Here is an 18,344-nt window from a genome sequence, read left to right on the forward strand (position 1 = left end):
ACACCATAATTCACATAAAAGTATGCGAACTCAGGAAAGGAAAATATTTGCAGCGACAGCTTGAATATTCTGTGCTTTACAGACGTACAAGTATCGAAATTTGCGTGAATTTTACCTAGGCAGGCTTTTGAGAATTTTTAAGGACAATTTCTTTTACTTGGAGCTAACTTAGGTATGTTATCGCTGTGTACACGCAGCTACATTTAACTTTTCCGTTGATAATAAGAATGTTGACGTCGGACACCGCGTAGACGCGCGGTGTGCGACGTCAGCATTCTTTGTGGTCTACCCTCACTACGTCGTCGGAGACGATCTGCTAACCATATACAGTTTCGATGTAAAAAGAAAAAGAAGCTCCTATGGCCTCCATATTTCATAAGATGGCTCATAAGATGGCTCATAATGCCACCAAAACATGGCTTCTAAGGAATACATTTATGTTTAGAACTGAAGCCCGCTTTTAGAGCATCGATGTAAGCTTTGACTTGGTAATCTGATTTTCCCAAATTCTAAGTTGCCCGTATGAAGCATATACAGAGGGAGTGTTGTTACTGCCCCACTTTAAACTCCTCTTTACCGCTGCCGCTTCCCACCCGAGTAGTGTACGCTCCTCATAACGCGCGTTATCTGGCTCCCTCCCGACATTGCGAACTTGCCCAACTAGCCTCAATATTGCGCAATGCCTCGCGCTCGGCCCCGGCCAACAGTGCGGCGGCCCTGAGCTTGCGCTGTGATTGGCGTGGCCGCGCTATAAAATAAATACATTGTCTCTGCCAACCAATTGTGTTGTCTTCAGCCTGGGACGTAGAGATGGCGCCACTGGGCTTATAATTCAACATGGCAAGTCCCAAATATAGCTATACCCCAACACAGCAAACACAGCCGGAGCGCATGCTTCACTGCAACTCTTCACATTTTGAAAGGGAGCTGATTTTTCTGCAAACTCAGTGAGCACCAATGTTGCATTTATCACAGTGATAAAAAGTATGCTGGCTATAAAAATATTTTGAATCAAATTGATTATACGTACCTGAAAGGCAGCTTGATACGCTTTGTCTGAATCAAAGCTGAATCAGTGCAGAAGCACCCTAAAGGCAAGGAATCGTTTAGTGGAAATTAGATTTTATTTCGTGAGGTTGGATGATTCACGCAGAGGGCCAGGCTTCTACGAAGAAGGGCACACAATTTTCGGGCAACAGTGAGGGTGCAAGCCGCTGCCTTCAACTCTTTGGCATCCGTCTACTGTGCCTAGGTGTCCGCACCTGAAACATATGCACCAAATGATGTTACAGTACGGACCATCTGTGGCAACGCTCTCCACAGTAGAAAGCCGGGACACCTGCCAAAGCAGAAACGCCTGCCACAAAACCCGCAATCCTATCTGGGAATACAACTTTACTTTGATTTTCACATTACACTGCGGTTTAAGTTCAGTTTGCGCAACGCAAATGCAAAAACAATTATGGCCCTAAGCTGAATTTGAAATTGCTGTGAGTGATGTTCGCATCATGATCGCGTTTTATTTATAATACATCAGTCTCCAAAAGTAACAGGTCGAGTGAATTGCGTCTCCCTTATACGTGTCTTCGCTACTTCCCGAAGCCATTTGTACAGATGAACATAAGAAAATGTCATGCATTCGGATATTTTACTCGTACGAACTGAAATTGGGCTATCTTGCTTCGACATGTTCTCACAACTCCTTAGAGATAAAGTGATCGCTTGGTTTTTACGGCTTAACTTTACAAATGCAACTGTTTAAACAGAAACTTCAGAACTTTTAAGAAATCACGCAACTATGTTGAATGGGTAACACCCGCATTAAACGGGGCGATGTTGCAATTGGCCCAAGGACTCTGATTAGACTTTTAAGAATACCCAATATGTTTGCTCTGCCACAACGTGCTTCGTACAGAACCCTAAAAACAATTTCGCTACTATTTCAATCTTTCAGGAATACCGAGGTGCAATGAATTGTGCCTCCTTTCATAACCCACAAAAAGATACGACATAACGTGGTTTTTGTGCTGTTGTTACCTATTCTTGCTATGTTGTTTAACACTCAGCTAACTACTAATGTGTATGGCAAATGGTGTTGCGTATTTTTTTAAACACGGGTGAAGCCATGTGCAAGGGCTTGTAACACTTCGATTTGACTCTTAGATCATGTAGAATTCTGTTCAAGTTATTTAAGAAACGTAAGTGATTACAAATGAATGATAGTTGGAGGGAAAATATTTTCGACAAGCTACAACTTCATCGAAGTTTTAAAACAGGCACCCCGCAACAGTTTACTTTCTTTTGTATAGGGAAGAGATATATTCGCAGCTGGTTTGAAGTTTAGGTTAAAGACCATAAACACGACGGGTTGCCAAGGTTTGTATCTTAGTCTTTTAAACAAATTTTCTCATGTAGATAACAATGTTCACTTCTTTCTGCACCGCTTCTGTCGATCACCTAATGCCAGAAAAAAAGAATATGAGAAACGCAAACGAGATCAGATGTGTTTCTTCCTGAAAGAAACACATGATCCTTTAGCGGAATGAAACGAATCATATTCATTAACTCACTAGCTATTTTTGCCTGTAGTTGTTAACTAGAAATCATTTTTATTTTATTTGGATGGTATTATAAAATAAAACTGCTCTTCCCTCCTACAACTCCTGCGACTACAGTTGTAGGAGTTCTGAGAAATAATAGATTGGAATGGAAAAATAATAGAACTCATAGAATGGAATAGCGAAATAATAGAACGTACAATAATAGAATGGAATAACCTACCACGCACATTGCCGCAGAAGCTGCAATAACAAAATTTCAGGACTTGTTAAGGAATGTAGCTGCCTAATTTTGTTTTGGTTGAGTATATATGCTTGTTTACCTCTTTGTAGTTATGCGTTTGCCTTGTAGTTGTGTGTTTGAAACGTTCTTATTGCTTGTGTTTTTCTACATTTGTAATTTGTGATCTTCCTAGGACCCATTAAAAGTTTTGTTTGATGTATGTGAATGTTCCCCCTATGTAATACCCTCTTACGAAGAGCATTTAGGGGAACCTGAATATATAAATAACATAAACTGCAGGCTCGATGTAAGAGCGTCTGTGTATGACGGGCATATTATACGACGTCAGTGAACACAACTTTGTTACACCTATTTCTGAGTCCTGAGCCAGTGGTCCCAAGCTGAAGAATCAATGACACTCAGCGGTAGGACAAAATGCATATACAGAATTTAAACTATACAAAAAGGCGCAAGGGCAATCTTCTGTCGCCTGCTGTAAACTTTTCTCTCTCTATGGAGGCTCGGGTGATCCTTTGAAAGACAAAAAAGGGGCTCAGGACGCAGAGTATTTTGAGAATGCCACAAGAACACATTGCACAAGATTTCACCTCACCCTTCAGTAACACTAAAATAGTTTGCTTAATTTCGCGGTTATCATACACGTTAACTTGTTCTTTTACATTAGTCTCACTAAGTATCTTAAACTTATTTTGAACAATGTCCTGCCTTATGCTTACGTGCTTTAAAAGCTGAAGGAGGCAAGTCCTGCATCCCGCAGTGAAGTGGGTGATCAGAACAAAGAGATGGGCAAAAGCCACTAAACGAGAGCTTTCCAAAAATTAAAACAAATACGAGAATATAAGCGTCAAACCCAGTTATGGTCAGAATTTCGTCGCCTGCGTCACAGCTCCATTCCTCACAAGGCGACTCCAGTTTCAAAGGCTCCGTGTCTGTTATTTCCGTCCCGTTATATTGGCATTTTCCTGCAAAAAAAAAACAGAACGGCTGGCTTTCACTCGATGTACGACACATGGCTTCAGCGATGCAAAACCGCGATGAAAGACCGCTCAATTGTACATTCGCGAACGCTGTGAACAGCCTTGTCACTGTTTGTTCGTGAAACTAAATGAATGTTCGAATTACTCAAAGCGAAAGCTTGCAAATGATGGGAGAAGCTAGCAAAACTGCGAACATCAGCAAGTGAGCCTGAACAATAGCCAATAAAGTGACATTGATTGAATAATAGGCCATTACAGATGCTACGGGTTTCTTTTTCGGCCAAAACACGGATTTTCTGAGTTTTTACATATGATATAATGTGTTTATCATCATCATCAACCTACTCATGTTCACTGCAGGGCGAAGACCTCTCTCAATGACCTGCAGCCGTTCCTGTCCTGTGCTGCTGGAGTCCACAGTTTACCCCCGAATTTCCTGATTTCATCCCTCCATAGTGTTATTGGTCTTCCCCTTTTAGACGCAGCTCTTGGTATCCACTCAGTTACCCTAATTGCCCACCCCTTGTCGGTTTGTCTCACTACATGGCCAGCCCAAGTCCATTTTCTTTGTTTACTTGAACTATAGTTTGTTCTCTGATCCACACTGCTCGTTTCCTCTCCGTGAGCGTTATTCCTAACATTATTCGTTCTATGGCTCGTTGAGCCAATCCACGTTTGCTTTCTAACTGTTTAGGAAGGCGCCACGTCTCAGCTCTGTGCGTTACCACCGGCAGTATGAAGTGGTGGTAGAGTTTTCTTTTCAGTGACAAAGGTAAACTACTTTTCCTTGTTTGCTAGTGCTTTCCGAATGCTAACTAACCAATACCTATTCTACGCCAAATTTCTCTCTCATGGTTGGGGTCAGCACTAAACATCTGTCCGAGGAAGTTATATTCTTTTAGTTCTAGCGTTTCGTTTCCTAAGCTGAAGAGGGTGTTTACGGAATGCTTATTCCTCATTACTTTATATGTATTCCTACTTATTTTTAAAGCCACGGCCGTGCTTTCTGATTTTGGTGCCTCAAGCATTGTTTGCATGGGGTCTCCAGTCCAACTCAGCACGACAATATCGTCCGAACACGTCAAATAGCTCAAGTAAGCTCAGTTCTTCCTTGATCATATATTTTCCCTGTCACGCTTTCTAAATACCCCATCCAGAGATGCCTTGCATAGTTTTGGCGACATCGTATCTCCCTGTCTTATTCCCTTTTGAATCTTAAATTTATCGCTATACTTGTAAGGGGGTTATCCTACCCCTTCATTTTTTATATCTGTCTTCTAGAAGTCTTATGTAGGTATCCTGTATTCCCTGGCCTTTTAGTGCCTCTAGCACGGCTCCGGTGAGTACGGAATCCAACGCTTTTTCAGAATCTATAAAAGCCTTGTAGTGGGGTTTAGTGTACTCTGCGGATTTTTCGTTCACTTGATTGACGATACCGATGTGATCCATGGTTCAGTACCCTTTCCTAAACCTAGCCTGCTCTCAACGTTGTTGGGAATCTATGATATCACCTATGCGGCTACCTATAACTTTGGTAAACAGCTTTTGAACAACTGAAAGTAGGCTGATGAGTCTATAATTCCCGAGGTCCTTGGGATCGCCCTTCTTATGACTCAGAATAATATTGCCGTTTTTCCAGGCCAATCTGAGGCCCTTTTTGAGTCTTCAAGAAATCTGAAAATAGTGCAGTAAGATTATCCACTACAATATCTCCTACCTCTGTCAAAAGGTGCAAGTGACGATGCTTATGCCATCGTCACCTGCACCGTTTCCTAATTTCCTGCTTTCGAGAGCCTCTCCAGCTTCCTCTTTAGTTATTAGGGCGACATCGCAAGTTGAACTTGTACTCTCAGTAGTTTCCCGTGGTCTAACGTCGCTGGCGTACAGGCCGGTGTATAATCGTACTGCTACTTTTATTATCTCGTCCAAGTTGTACGTAATGCTACCCTGCTCGTCTCTGAGTGCGTACAGTGCTGACGGATTGAAACGCGACACTGTGAGCGCGTGGCCTGCGGTACATGCAGCGCCGCCCGTGGACGCCCGTGGAAGCTAGGTGTTGCATTGTGGTATACCACGAGGATGAGAGGGTTAAAACCATAGGCTTGCTGCTTCCGGTTGTAAATAAGCGGGGCTGTGTTTCCCCGCAGCGACAGCGGTGGGCTGCGATCCTGGAGCGCAGGAGCGCGTTTGCGCGCCAGTGGTAACCGCCCGGCGGTCCGAGCAGCCAATTTCGCGACATCGACTGCTCGCGCGCTCTTCTTAGGCGTGCCCTTTCGATGCGACACAGATAATGCGCGTGTAAGGCACGGTCACACTTATCTAAGTAAAACCAGCGTGTGCGCGAAGGAACAGCCAACTTTATTCCATGATATAAACTAAAAAAAGAGGAGAGCCGACAAAGTACTAATGCACCGCACCACACGCGAACGTGCCTGCAAAGGCGTCTTTTTAAAGCAAAGCTTTCTACCTCTACCCCCCAAGGGTTCTTTCGCGACCGTTGGTGTCACCAGAAAACTCCAGCGAACAAATAAAAGAATTCACTGGCACCCCCGGGAATCGAACCTGGAACTAACACACTAACAAAGCGAGAGCCCGTTGTCTTACCGATTCAGCTACGAGCCCACGCGAACACGGGAAGACAAATGGTGTACTGACCAAGCACATCTACGGGTTTACCCCCTGCCTTCTCGCTGAATGCCACGTGAAAGCGTCACACGACCACTCACGCCCATCTAGCGGCCCCGTGCGCACTTTGCTCATGTGCTAAGCGTTACAAAAATTAAAGGAAGCTCACACCAATCCATGGAATCTCACTTTTAGTACGCCAATGTGCTAAAGCCTGTGGCCTCCAGTGTTCACGTAAAAAATCATAGCTCCTTGTCGTCCGCCCTCACGCCAAATCAAGGAATACATTCAAATACTCCTTGACGACCAGGCCATCACTCCAAACCCCAGCATCAAGATCCTGGGCCTACATTTCCAGGCCAACACCAAGAGTGACGTCTCCTTGCAGCGCCTCAAAAACAGCATTAATCTAATCATACACAAGATCAGGAGAGTTGCCACCAAGAAGCGAGGCCTAAAAGAATCCGGTACCTTTCGATTAATTGAAGCTTTTGTCCACTCGACAGTCACTTACGTCAAGTTACTTGTCTTCTTCTCGACAAGGAAGACATAGAGATGCTTTATATAATGCTTAGAAAGGCGGTTAAGCAGGCCATTGGTCTTCTCATGAGTGTGTCCACACAGAGGCTGCTTAGCACGGGCTCCACAACACGGTGTAAGAGCTGATAGAAGGCCATCTTTCTAACCAGAAGGTCCGACTCAGAACTGCGGTGGGTAACCGCATGCTTCACCAGATTGGCTGGGCAGCCCAGAATGTCACTCCGCTTGACGTACTCCCACACTCTTGGCGACTAAAACTAAAGATGCTCCATTTGCTTAGAAATATGAACCCCGCACATGACGAGGGTCAACGAAAAGCACGGGCTCAAGCGCTAAACACCACCCTCGGTGGGGCTCATGCAGTTATCTACACAGACGTCTCCTAACATCGACGGCAGCAACACGCCATCATCCTGGCTACCTCCAGAACCAACCTCCTTGCGTGTACCTCGCTTAGGATTCAACAAATGACGGCAGCAGAAGAGGCAGCCATCGCCTTGGCTCTCACTCAACCAGGGGTTCGGAGGGTAGTCACCGATTCCCAGCAAGCCTACGTGAATTACCAGTCGGGTTGGGTGTCCTGACCTGCACTGTGCGTGCTAAAAAACCACTCCCCAAACGGTTCCATTGAGCTCATCTGGACACCGCCTCACGCTTCAATGGAGGGCAACAAATACGCCCACCCAACAAGCCTGCGCTTTTACCTCCCGTGCTATGGAGCTGCACGAGGACAGTCACCCGCTTGTCACGTCCAGGGAGATAATCCAGCATTATCGCCTTCTGAGACAGACCGTACCTTCGCCTTACCCTGACCTTTCCAGAGAACAACAAACTACCCTACGGCTCATACAATCCGGGCTCCTTCCCACAGCCTACGCGTCTTCACGTAATGCATCCGAATCGCTACGACGCTGAATGTAAATTTTTCTCAGAAGTAGGAATACTCCGCCCCGTAATCGGGGTGTGCGACTTTAGCCCTGACCGCCCTCCTCTCTTTCCATCAACTACCCAACAAGAGCAATGGGAGATGCTGCTGTCCAGGCCCTCTCTACCTACCCAGCTTCAGCGGGTGGACAGAACACAGGCCGCGCGGACTGCATATGGGCCCCACAGAAGAAGGAATCACTCCCCAAGGCTGCACTCTGGGCCGTTCAGAAATATGAACAGAAGTATTTCTTCCTCCTCCTTCTCAGCCGCAAGTCTCGTCGCCTCCGTCCGCGGCGCAGAGACGGAGAAGTCACATCGTCTAACACCGGGTTGGAGCTTACTTTGATTTTATAAAAAAAGTTTCCACTCTTGCTACACCAATACAACCCAACCAAACACCATCCATGCATCATGCATTGATCTAATCTTACCAAGAATATCTCTTTGAAGTAATAAATGGTGTGGTTAAGTGCATTTCACTTCTCTCTGGTTTTACTATTTGTAGAGCGATGTGAGTGATTTTAAGTGACGTCGCATGAGTAATCGTTACGGGTGCCGTTTACAGCTTTGCTTTCCAACCACATTCACGGGGTGGATTGGCGCGATTTTTTTTTTTTAGTTTGCATCGTGGAATAAAGTTTGCTGCTCCTTTGTACAGAAGTTTCTTTTATTCAGATGAGCGTGACTGTGTATTACATGAACATTACTGTGCCCCATTGGAAGGGCACGCGTAACAAGAGCGCGCCCACACCATGTTGCGAAATCGGATGCGCGCACAGCCGGGCTACTATCGTCGGCGCACAAACGCGTTGTAGCGCTCCAAGCTCGCAGCGCCCCGCGCTGTCGCTGCGGGGAACCACAGTCCCGCTCATTGGCAACCGGAAGCAGTAAGCCTACGGTCAACACGGTTTCATCCTCACGGTATACCACAATGCAACACCTAGCTTCCACGGGCGTCCACGGGCGACGCTCCATTGCCGGCGACCACGCGCTCGCAGTGTCGCGTTTCAATCCGTGAGCACTGTCATCCTCTTTGCCAATGGCTAGCTTTCTTAGTTGCTTTCAAGCTTCCCCCTATTTGCGTCCCCTCGATAACTGCCATGTTATATGCACGAATGTGGTTTGTTTTGCTTCTGTTAATCAGTTTCGACAGCTTGGATAATTCAATCCAATCCGCCGTACTTGCCACTTTCATGTTGTTACGTTTGGCAATTAGTACCTCCGTTTTCTTGGTTTCCAGTTTGCTCCCTACATATTGCTTCTACCACAGCTGCTGCTGATTCAGTGAGTGCCCATATTACGCTGTCATTTAACCTGTCTACACTGACCTCGTTCTCCTTGTTCAGAAGCGCGAATTTGTTTTGAAGAGCTCCTGTAAACTCCTGCCATCTTTCTCTGACTGACTCCACAACGGGCTTCTTAATTTTCACAAGTTCCTTTCTTTCGCTAATGAGATTCAGCCTTAGCTTGCATCGAACCATCCTATGATCCCTGCTCGGAATCTTACTTAGAAACCCTACGTGCTAACGAGGAGGTCCTAAATAAGATATGAAGTGTAATTTGCAAAATTTTCAAAGCTGCTTTTACGGCCATCGCCGCACAGATCTGTTGCACCATGGAGAGTTGGGTATGCTTGACAATTTTGTCGAATGACACCTCAAGAACAGCGCTGAAAGTGGACGAAACAAAAGGAACAGCCAAGACGAAGCTCTGACGCAGGACCAGAAAGCGTTTGTGTCGTCTTAGTCCATTTTAGCGCTGTTATCAAGCTATCATGACATGTCCGATGATTGACGTCGAGATTGAAGCTGGTGCTTGTTGTCGTTTATGCTGAAGGTTACTATCATCTCGCAATACGGGAACGTGGTATACGCAATACCAGTGCTGAAACTAGTGCAATAAAGGATTTTGTAATAAATGCACCGACGATTGCTATACTCCCTAACGCGAAATCTGCGCGAAGCGCGAACTGCAGTAGGCTCCGTCACGTCCCATAGCTGCTGCGTCTCAGGAAGTGGTCGCGTGATCAGCGAACGCACGGCGACGTCCGCTGATCACACCGCCGTGCGTTATCTTGCCGCGCGTCGCGTCTGTCGGCGAGCACGTTGTGGCAAGTCGTGTTTGAACCTTCCGCGGAAATGTCACTTGGTTCGAAAGACGGGAGAAGGGGGCAGCGTCTGGGGAAAGTGCAAGAGGGAGGGCGCTCTTTGGCGGCGATGCATGGCAAAAGTGGGACGGGGAGGCAGTGAGAGAGATGACGCCATAGCCGCGCGTGCCATCCTCTTCCTCATACTTTCGCGAAACGCAACTATCCGCTTTGTTTCTACCTTCGCTGCTGCATTCGCTGACGTGGTTACGCGGAGGTCGACGGACGCCGCCACTGCAGCCGAACCTAGGTTTTGGACGCCAAAGAGCTGAGCCCTAAAATGTGTTGCTTGCTCCACATGTCCCAAGAGTTGTGCTATAGGAGCGATGTACACAATCTACAACTTTGATGGGGGAGGGGGGGTTCTTGCACACAAAGCCATAGAACACACGCAGTGATAACCCTAAATACTTAAAACAAAGCTTGAGCAACAAAAATAGCCCCTCAATCGAAAGGTGCAGAGCGAGAGAGAGAGCGAGAGAGAGAAAGACAGGAAGCAAGATAGAGAACGAGAGAGAGTTTATGCTTACTGAATAAATGGTGGTGGTGCGAGTGCCGAAAAAATTAGTTCAAAAGCTCAGCCGCTATAATAGCGGCATAGTGACCTTGTTTTCCCCCTAGCTGCCATTGCTTGCTTTTGTGAATGCTACAATTTTTTGTAAAATTGGAGCACCGCGCTGAGCACAGCCCACCGTGCATCGGCCCTGGATTTTAAATTTTTCGCACATATCTCAGGAAAATACGTAAATTTATAAACTATAGTGGTGTGGAATAGCGTTCCGAAATGCCCACGAAATGGTCAGTCGAAAAGCGAAGTTAGACTGTCGTTGCGTGTGACGTATAGAATGAGCGAGTTACATTAAGCTGTCCCGATTTAACGCACCGTGTATCCGTCAGGGATGTTTGATTATGAAAGGAACATCTATACTTTTAAAACAATAAGGCTTGCAATACCAGGGAAAAGGGGAAGTATCTTCCAGGAAGAGCTATGTGTGTACATCCCCTGAAGGAGCACTCACTAAGCAGTAAAAGCCAAGAGGGAGTTGCACGCCACTAGACAGCTATGAGTATCGCCGGTCTATCGAATCCTCTCCACGATGTCTCGTGATCTCATTGCAGACGGCGAAAGTGCCTGTCCCGCATTTTCTCCTGAGCTTCGCATTATCAGACAAGTAGCTTTTCAAGATAGAGAGTGGTTGCGATGACGATTTTACCTAGTTTTACTCAAAATAGAAGTTAAAGACACGCTGTAAGTGTCCTAACACGAACAAATACATGGAAGCTTCAGCGCGCCAAAGCAAACGACAATAACTTTTGTAGGCATAGGCCGCGAAAACGTCGGGGAGGTTCCTCTACAAGCACGCTCTAGTGTTTTGGTGAACCGCTATTAACTGTTCCTCGAGTGCCAGGTAAATGCGGTGGCGAAAAAGCACGAACAATGGTGAAACAGACAGCATTTTAAGACCGATATACTTACGGGTATAAAACCTGGTAAATTGCGTACAGAAAACATCTCTTACCATCGTGAACGGGAACTTTAGCCTGGCCCACGTAGGCACAAGAAAGTTGCAGCTGGCACGCAAGGATTGCGGCCACCACTATTTTCACCATGCCTTCCTCGAACCGCATCTTCACGTACTAGCCACGCTGAACGCAAAATGGTTCTGCTAGTGCGTTTTCCCCACCCGAGGAGGAGAACTCATATCGCTGGCATTGAGAGCGGTTTGGAAGAGTACGCGGTTTCTTGCGTTACACTCCAGCGTAGCTGTCTCCGGTTCTGTAACCGAGACAAATCTCAAAGGAGATAGCTTCTTTTTCTGAGCTTCAGCAGGCACTCTTCTTGACATACTTTGATAATGGAGACGGAATTAGTGCTCGAAAGCTTTATCGTGTTTGAAGATATAAAGCAAACAGAAACTAGGGCACTGCATCCCACCTTATAAGACCCGCGTGACAAATGTTACTATGCTGCCGCGTACACACCTTACGAGAGCGTAGGCACCTAACTGAAGAAGTTTGTTCGAACCTACATGTCCCAATTGATGTTTTCCTTTAAACACAAGTTATTTCTGTACGGCGAAATTTGTGCTGTTTTTTTTCGTAAGAAGTTAACTTTGACGCATAAGTAGTGGTTGGTAACTTCAGCACATTTTTCCGTATCGTATGTGACGGAGTTGCTTGTAGGCATGCACAGCTACTCTGCAACAATAATCGAAAACAACCTGGGTGTCTGCTTCTTGGTTCCCTTACGAGAATTAGGGAGGAGTCGGAGTTGAAGAGTATGGCTCCTTGCTTGAAGGAGCAGGAAAGCGTAGTTCGGTACCACATGCTAAAGCCTTAACCTGCCGTTATAACAAGCACTTACGCATCTACGCACCAACACACACATACACATGCAAATATATATCAATATGCGTATTATTATTTATACACGTGTGTGGTAGCATGCTGGAGGTTTGTTGCTTCATGCCACCTCAAAACATCACCCGAAACTTTGGTGCGAGTTTGTAATCCCTGAAAAGGAAAACACAATTAGGCGTTAAAATGCGGGAGTGAGTCTTTATTCTCGAAATTCTAGAGTCCATCTCTTCATCGTGACTCGGGATACCGATACCTGGAGGGTTTCGTCTCATTGGCGACAGCTCGCCGACATTATCTCCCACTGCTAATTTAAGGGGAGCTGGAAAAATGGTAGGCAATAATTTTTCTTGCAGCCGACAATGATACATGTGTATTTATGAGTGCGCATAATTGACTGCAGAGTTTAAAATCAGCTGAGTACCTTGTCGGGAGAGATGAGCGCACTTTTATACGATGTATTTTGAGTATTTCAATTCACCTGAGCGTAGTTTTTTTGCTATTGATAACGATAAGGGAAGTGTGTGGATTTTGGTGTGTCTTTGTTGTAGTACTGTAATATTTAGTGGTTTATTTTATTTAAGGATAGGTGAGGGTGTTGTCTGAACTTCTGGGTCTCGGTGTACCAGACTACGGACCTGTTGATGGGTAAACCTGTTAGCCCTCCAACAGGAGTGGTGAGTGGTTCACACGATGCCAACTTCCTGTTTCGAGTGATATTACCGGCGCCCCTCAATCATCATGGGGGCTATTTTTCTGGAAGGGAAAAATCGGCAAGCTGCCTAAAGAATAAATTAAATCAGGGAGTTTTTGCTGTGTCGGCTTAGTGTTTACTAAATTAAATCCTCGAATTCTTGCTGTGTCGGCTTGGTGTTCACAAGACGGAAAAAAACGCATCATGCAAATACCATGTCAGTAATTTTTTATCTTAGCACAAGATTGGTTTTATCCTACCCTAGTGAAGTTCGCAATCGTGGACGTGTGTGCCTCTTTTGCTCCTTCACTTGTCATAGTAAGGGGTCTAACTTAGAAAGCCTATAGAGTGCAACATTCAATCAGTGAGAAAACAGAAGTAGACTCTGAAGCACCTACGCGCCTTTCCCACGACGTTGCGCGACGAAATATACCGCTTTGATAACTCAACAAATAAGTGCAGCGATGTACCAAGTTTTAAAATCAATTTTCGCAAGTTGGCACAAAACGTGAAGGAGAACTCGCCGCAAGCTTATAAGGTGTATAACTGGAGCACGAAATGATTAGCACGAGGAAACTACAACCGAAGCATCCAAACAGCAACACTAAGTGATTGTGTTTGAGACTTTGCCGATAGCGAATGAAGGGCGCATTCTGTGTTTGCAATGCCGCTTTGGTTGGCAGTCAGCAGCCCCCTGAAAGAGCACGTTCTGAACGCGAATATTGTGTGCGTGGCTATGACTAGGTGCGTCTGCGCGGTTGTTTTTACAGCTAAGCAGAGTATGGGCCTGATCTAGTAAATCGTCTTCGGCCACAGACCAAACCTACATGAAAAGGTTTTAGCGTATGGGAAAAAATCATAACAAAATAAGAGCGCAGCACACTCTTGAAGTCCAGCGAAGCTGGTGTAGAGGTGTGATTTACTATGGGGGGGTAGCTATATAGGGAGTTTGCTATGCTCAAATATAAGGACAGTGGCGCCATCTCTACGTCAGAGAATAAGGACACACGATTAGTGGGCAGGGAAAATGAAGTTTCATTATAGCACACCCACGCCCATGCCAGCGCAGTCTATAGTGCGCGCGCAGGTAGCCGCAGAAGAGCGCGCGGCATTCCGCAATCACGGAGGCAGACACCGGGCTTGGCACGGAGTATGCTGACTCGGCAAAGAGCGACAACCCTGGTTGGCGCTGGAAAGAGGCGGCGGCTGTGGGGCTGCAACCACACTCCCACCGTATATCGCCATGATTCACTGCGCAACCTCAAGGTCGGAAAGCCAGCTTAGAAAGACCAAGCTTACCCCTGTCCCCTTGAAATCGGCTTAACCGTGGAGCACGAACGCATTGCTGAGAGGACATTTTTTCTGGGCCACTGCATAAGGGCTATCTCATATCAAAATGTGGTGGCCATAGAATCTATATAACATAAAAGTGTTTCATTCCGGGATAAACAAACATTTGGGTGACGTCATATTCGTCACGGAAATGACGCCTGTACAACGAAGCAAGCAGCCTGTAAAGGGTGCACCCCTGCAAGCAGGGTCCGCTTGCGGGGAAGCAACCTTTAGAACAGAAGAGTACGTTATACATAGGGTTGTTCGTTTTCCTGTTTTATATGGTAATAAAGTGTTTAATGCCGGGATACTCAACGACTTCACTGACGTCATATCCGTCACGGAAATGACGCCAGTACACCTGTGCCGAAGCAACCCGCAAGCAGGACCTCACTCACCAAGCACACCCACAAGACAGCAGCCGACACGCAAATCATGCTGAGCTGCAGATTGCGCTGGACATTTCACTTACGTGATTTACCGGTTCCCATGTCAGAGGAATCAACCACAATTTTTCTATGAATTGTTATATTACGACAAAAACTTGGTCTGCACTCGCTCGATTTCAGAGATGATATGCTGAAACGCGAGACTTTAACCGAATTCTGTGGGACACCCGGTAACTTGGCACCTGAGCTGCTGAAGGCATCGATGTACGAAAGCTCCTAAAGTTACGACAAGCAAGTAGACATGTGGTCATGTGGTGTCATAGTGTATACACTGCTGGTGGGCTTCCCGTGCTTCTGGCACAGGAAGCAGATGTTGATGCGTCGCAACATCATGGAAGGCAAGTACCAGTTCTGCAGCCCCGAGTGGGACGACATCACCGGGGCCCCCAAGGACCTGATCAGCACGCTTATGGTTTTAGATCTAAACGAGCCAATAACTGCTGCTTAAGCATTGGAGCACTTTTTCTTCATCACCATTGTAGCAGACGACGCTGGTCATCATCATTTCATTACGCTCGTCACGAGCTGTCGCGTACTCTCGTGGCTGCGCCGGCTCGCGCCCGATTTCTAGCAGATTCCTTAAAGCCTCGTCCTATCAAGCCGTGTCACTCCTCTTTCTGAGCATCGCGCCACAGCTCGAGCACCCAGAAGTCCAAACAGCTTCGCTGTAAAAAATATTGGCCGCGTATCGGCTCCTTTCGTTGCAAATGCTGATGCAAGACGATAGTCGACGGGTGCCTCTGGCAAGTGAATGCATCCCTTCTCTATCCCACTCACATCTCACGCTGTTCGTCTCCAGTCGCGTTCCTTCCGAGATAACACGCTAGAGATTTACTCAAGTCAATTTAAATTTACTGAGTTCCACTGCTCAAAGTCGGGTGCCTCGATGCCAGCGCTGCCGTACGGCAGAGACGCGCGTAAATCGAGGCGCCCGACTACAATGCTTATAGAACCACGTTACCCTACTCCACGAGAATTCTAAGCGGAACGCGAAACCTGAGAGCGCCTTGGCGAGCATCGGCCTGGACGACCAGCTTCGGCTGGCTCAAAGGACGGTCGATGCTGCCCGAACTCAAGGCATCCTGGACTGAGGACGCCTCCTTGAAGCTTCAGTACACTCCCCTCTGTTGATTTAAACAAACGTTTATTTTCTCTCTCTCGACCGCACCGTCGTAGACCGGGTTATATGGAGTGTTTGGCGCTCCAAGAGACCGCTGATAAACAGTACCTCCCACTTGTTAGGGGAAAGGGTATGTGGAGGGGAGGGGTGGTAGGTCGAGGTTTTCCTTGCAGTCCACAAAAAAATCGTGGAGCGTGCCCAATTGACTACAGATATTGTATTGGACCCTGGGTCATCATCCTTAGGGACAAAAATTCTTCGGCGTTTCTTGAGAGATTCTTGACTGGACAAAACTTTGTAATTTTTCATTGTGCGCATGGCTACATCTGTACGCGTCTGCGTCGTCATGTACGCTTTGACTCCTTTTTGTTAGGAGCTCTGCGCTTCCTGGGCGCTACTCGCTCTATTTTTTTACTTAACTTTATTTAGACCTTTTTCCTTGCATTTCATTGAGCGCCATTTTTCATTTACTTTTGATTTTCTCTCTAATTGCTGCCTTCCCAATCTCTCACATTCACTTCACTGCATTGTAATCACCCCCATCTGGCGTACCAAGCACTGCCGCTAGCAAAGCTGACCTCTCCAGCCCACATTAAAAAGCTCTCTCTCTCTCTCTCTCTCTCTCTCTCTCTCTCTCTCTCTCTCTCTCTCGTTCGGCTGCGTACTGCGTCCGCAACATTAATACATTCTTCCGGGGCGTACGACAATGCCTGTTGAATTTGTCTCGGCGTAATTTCTTCTTTTTTGCTAAGTCAGGTGTAACGACTTGGGAGTGTGTGACTTCTCGTCATGTAATTATGGATAATTTCTTTATAGGTAAAGAGCGGTGTGGGGGCAGCGGGAAACTGAGTAGCTCAGTGGGCGAGAACTTGAGGCTTTTGATGGACGAAATTGTTCTCCGTCAAAGGTAATTGTGGGCATTGGTCAATACAGTGGTGGTGTTTTCTCTATTGTCTCCCAGGCTCCTGGAGCATCGTGGAAGTCACGCGTCCTGACGGCAAACTCCGGCAGGCCGATGGAGAGTATTGATCAGAGTCTTTGCAGATTGTTGGGTTATAGGTACGGCGATGGTCATTTCTTTTGCATCCCTCGCGGAGGACGTCCGGAGTGACGCGCAGTTTATAAGGGCATTTTTGTAAGCTGCCACAGCCACCATTGTCCGGTTGTCATCGTAGCACACTGCGTCTGTATATGCCACATTGGAACGGGAACGGCTGATGAGATTAATTCATGAGTTTGACTTCAGGCTTCCCGTCTACTTTGATGGAGGTACGGGAGGATGTTTTTTGAAAGAGGCAAAATTGAAATGGGCTGGCGCCACACGTCTGATATTGAGACCAGATGACCCTGTCCTGGTTAAGGCCCCTTGATTTGGGGAAGTGCTGTACGTCCAGATTGCGTTTGCGCCAGACGAAGTCATGGACCTGATAGGTATCTTTCAATACGTTCTTCTATACTATTATGGAGCCCCATTTGAAGTCGTTTTGCAGTTGCAAGGAACATAAACTTAATAGAATGGCCGGATAGTCATCTAGCCAGGTCCATTCCCACATATTAACATATGGAACATGTCCCTGAGATTTTTTTCTAGTTAAAATGACTTGAAAACGTGCCATGTGTGAACGCTCACAGTCGCTGTTCACGTTCACTCCAACTTTCTACCCGTAGTTTGTAACAGGTGTATAGATGGACCATGAACGGGACTGCTTTCTCGTAACGTGCTCGCTATTGCTTAAAACAGTTATTTTACAATATGGAGAGAAGGCGCTGTTGTAGTAGGGGGCCGTGGGTTCACTTATTTAGAGCACGCAAGACCGGCGGGAACTAGGAGAGCGCGAATGGCATGCAACCGCCCAGGCACAAGGCCGTGTTCGAAGAGCTGCGAGGCGCGTACCAAAGCTAAGGCTGCAGTGCCAGCCCCACTGATGATTGTGGCGCTGATGATTACGATGACGATGGTGTCGCTACAGGCCACCCCCCCCCCCCCCACCAAGCGCGCCGCGCGTCAAGATGACGAATGGTGGACGTATGTTGCGCTGAATAAAAAAAATATGTACAACTTTGTACAGCACGAGTGTTTAGCATGGTATGTCCGCAGTATATGTCCTTAGGTGGTCGTGGTCAGTTCCTTGAAAGCGTTCGGTGAGTAGAAGACATCGGGTGGTCTTGGCTGTGAGTGAGTGGCAGAAGCTACGAAATTGCGGATGGTTTGAAAGGCCCCAATCGAAAGAGGCTAGAGCCATGGTCACGTCGTAGACGAGATGGCCGCCATGCTTCGAGAATGGGCGCTCTACGAGCAGCCTCTTGCGGCGTGAGCACACCGGCTGATGACATTGACGTGGAATTTTCGAACACGGTTTCGGCTGCAGCATAG

At 46.7% G+C, this 18,344-nt stretch overlaps 1 long non-coding RNA gene across 1 annotated transcript; it reads right to left on the bottom strand.

The window, feature by feature from the left end:
• Nucleotides 1–1,102: 1,102 nt before the first annotated feature.
• LOC144139098 (uncharacterized) lies at nt 1,103–11,720 on the bottom strand. The gene is made up of 3 exons (XR_013316045.1): nt 11,538–11,720; nt 3,653–3,764; nt 1,103–1,262 (listed from the first exon to the last, which is right to left on the bottom strand). It is a non-coding gene; the product is annotated as an uncharacterized LOC144139098 (long non-coding RNA).
• Between the last annotated feature and the right edge of the window lie 6,624 nt (nt 11,721–18,344).

Source organism: Haemaphysalis longicornis, unplaced genomic scaffold (genome assembly GCF_048455015.1).
Source record: "Haemaphysalis longicornis isolate Haplotype H1 unplaced genomic scaffold, Haemaphysalis longicornis Haplotype H1 scaffold_5, whole genome shotgun sequence".
NCBI classification, from domain to species: domain Eukaryota; kingdom Metazoa; phylum Arthropoda; class Arachnida; order Ixodida; family Ixodidae; genus Haemaphysalis; species Haemaphysalis longicornis.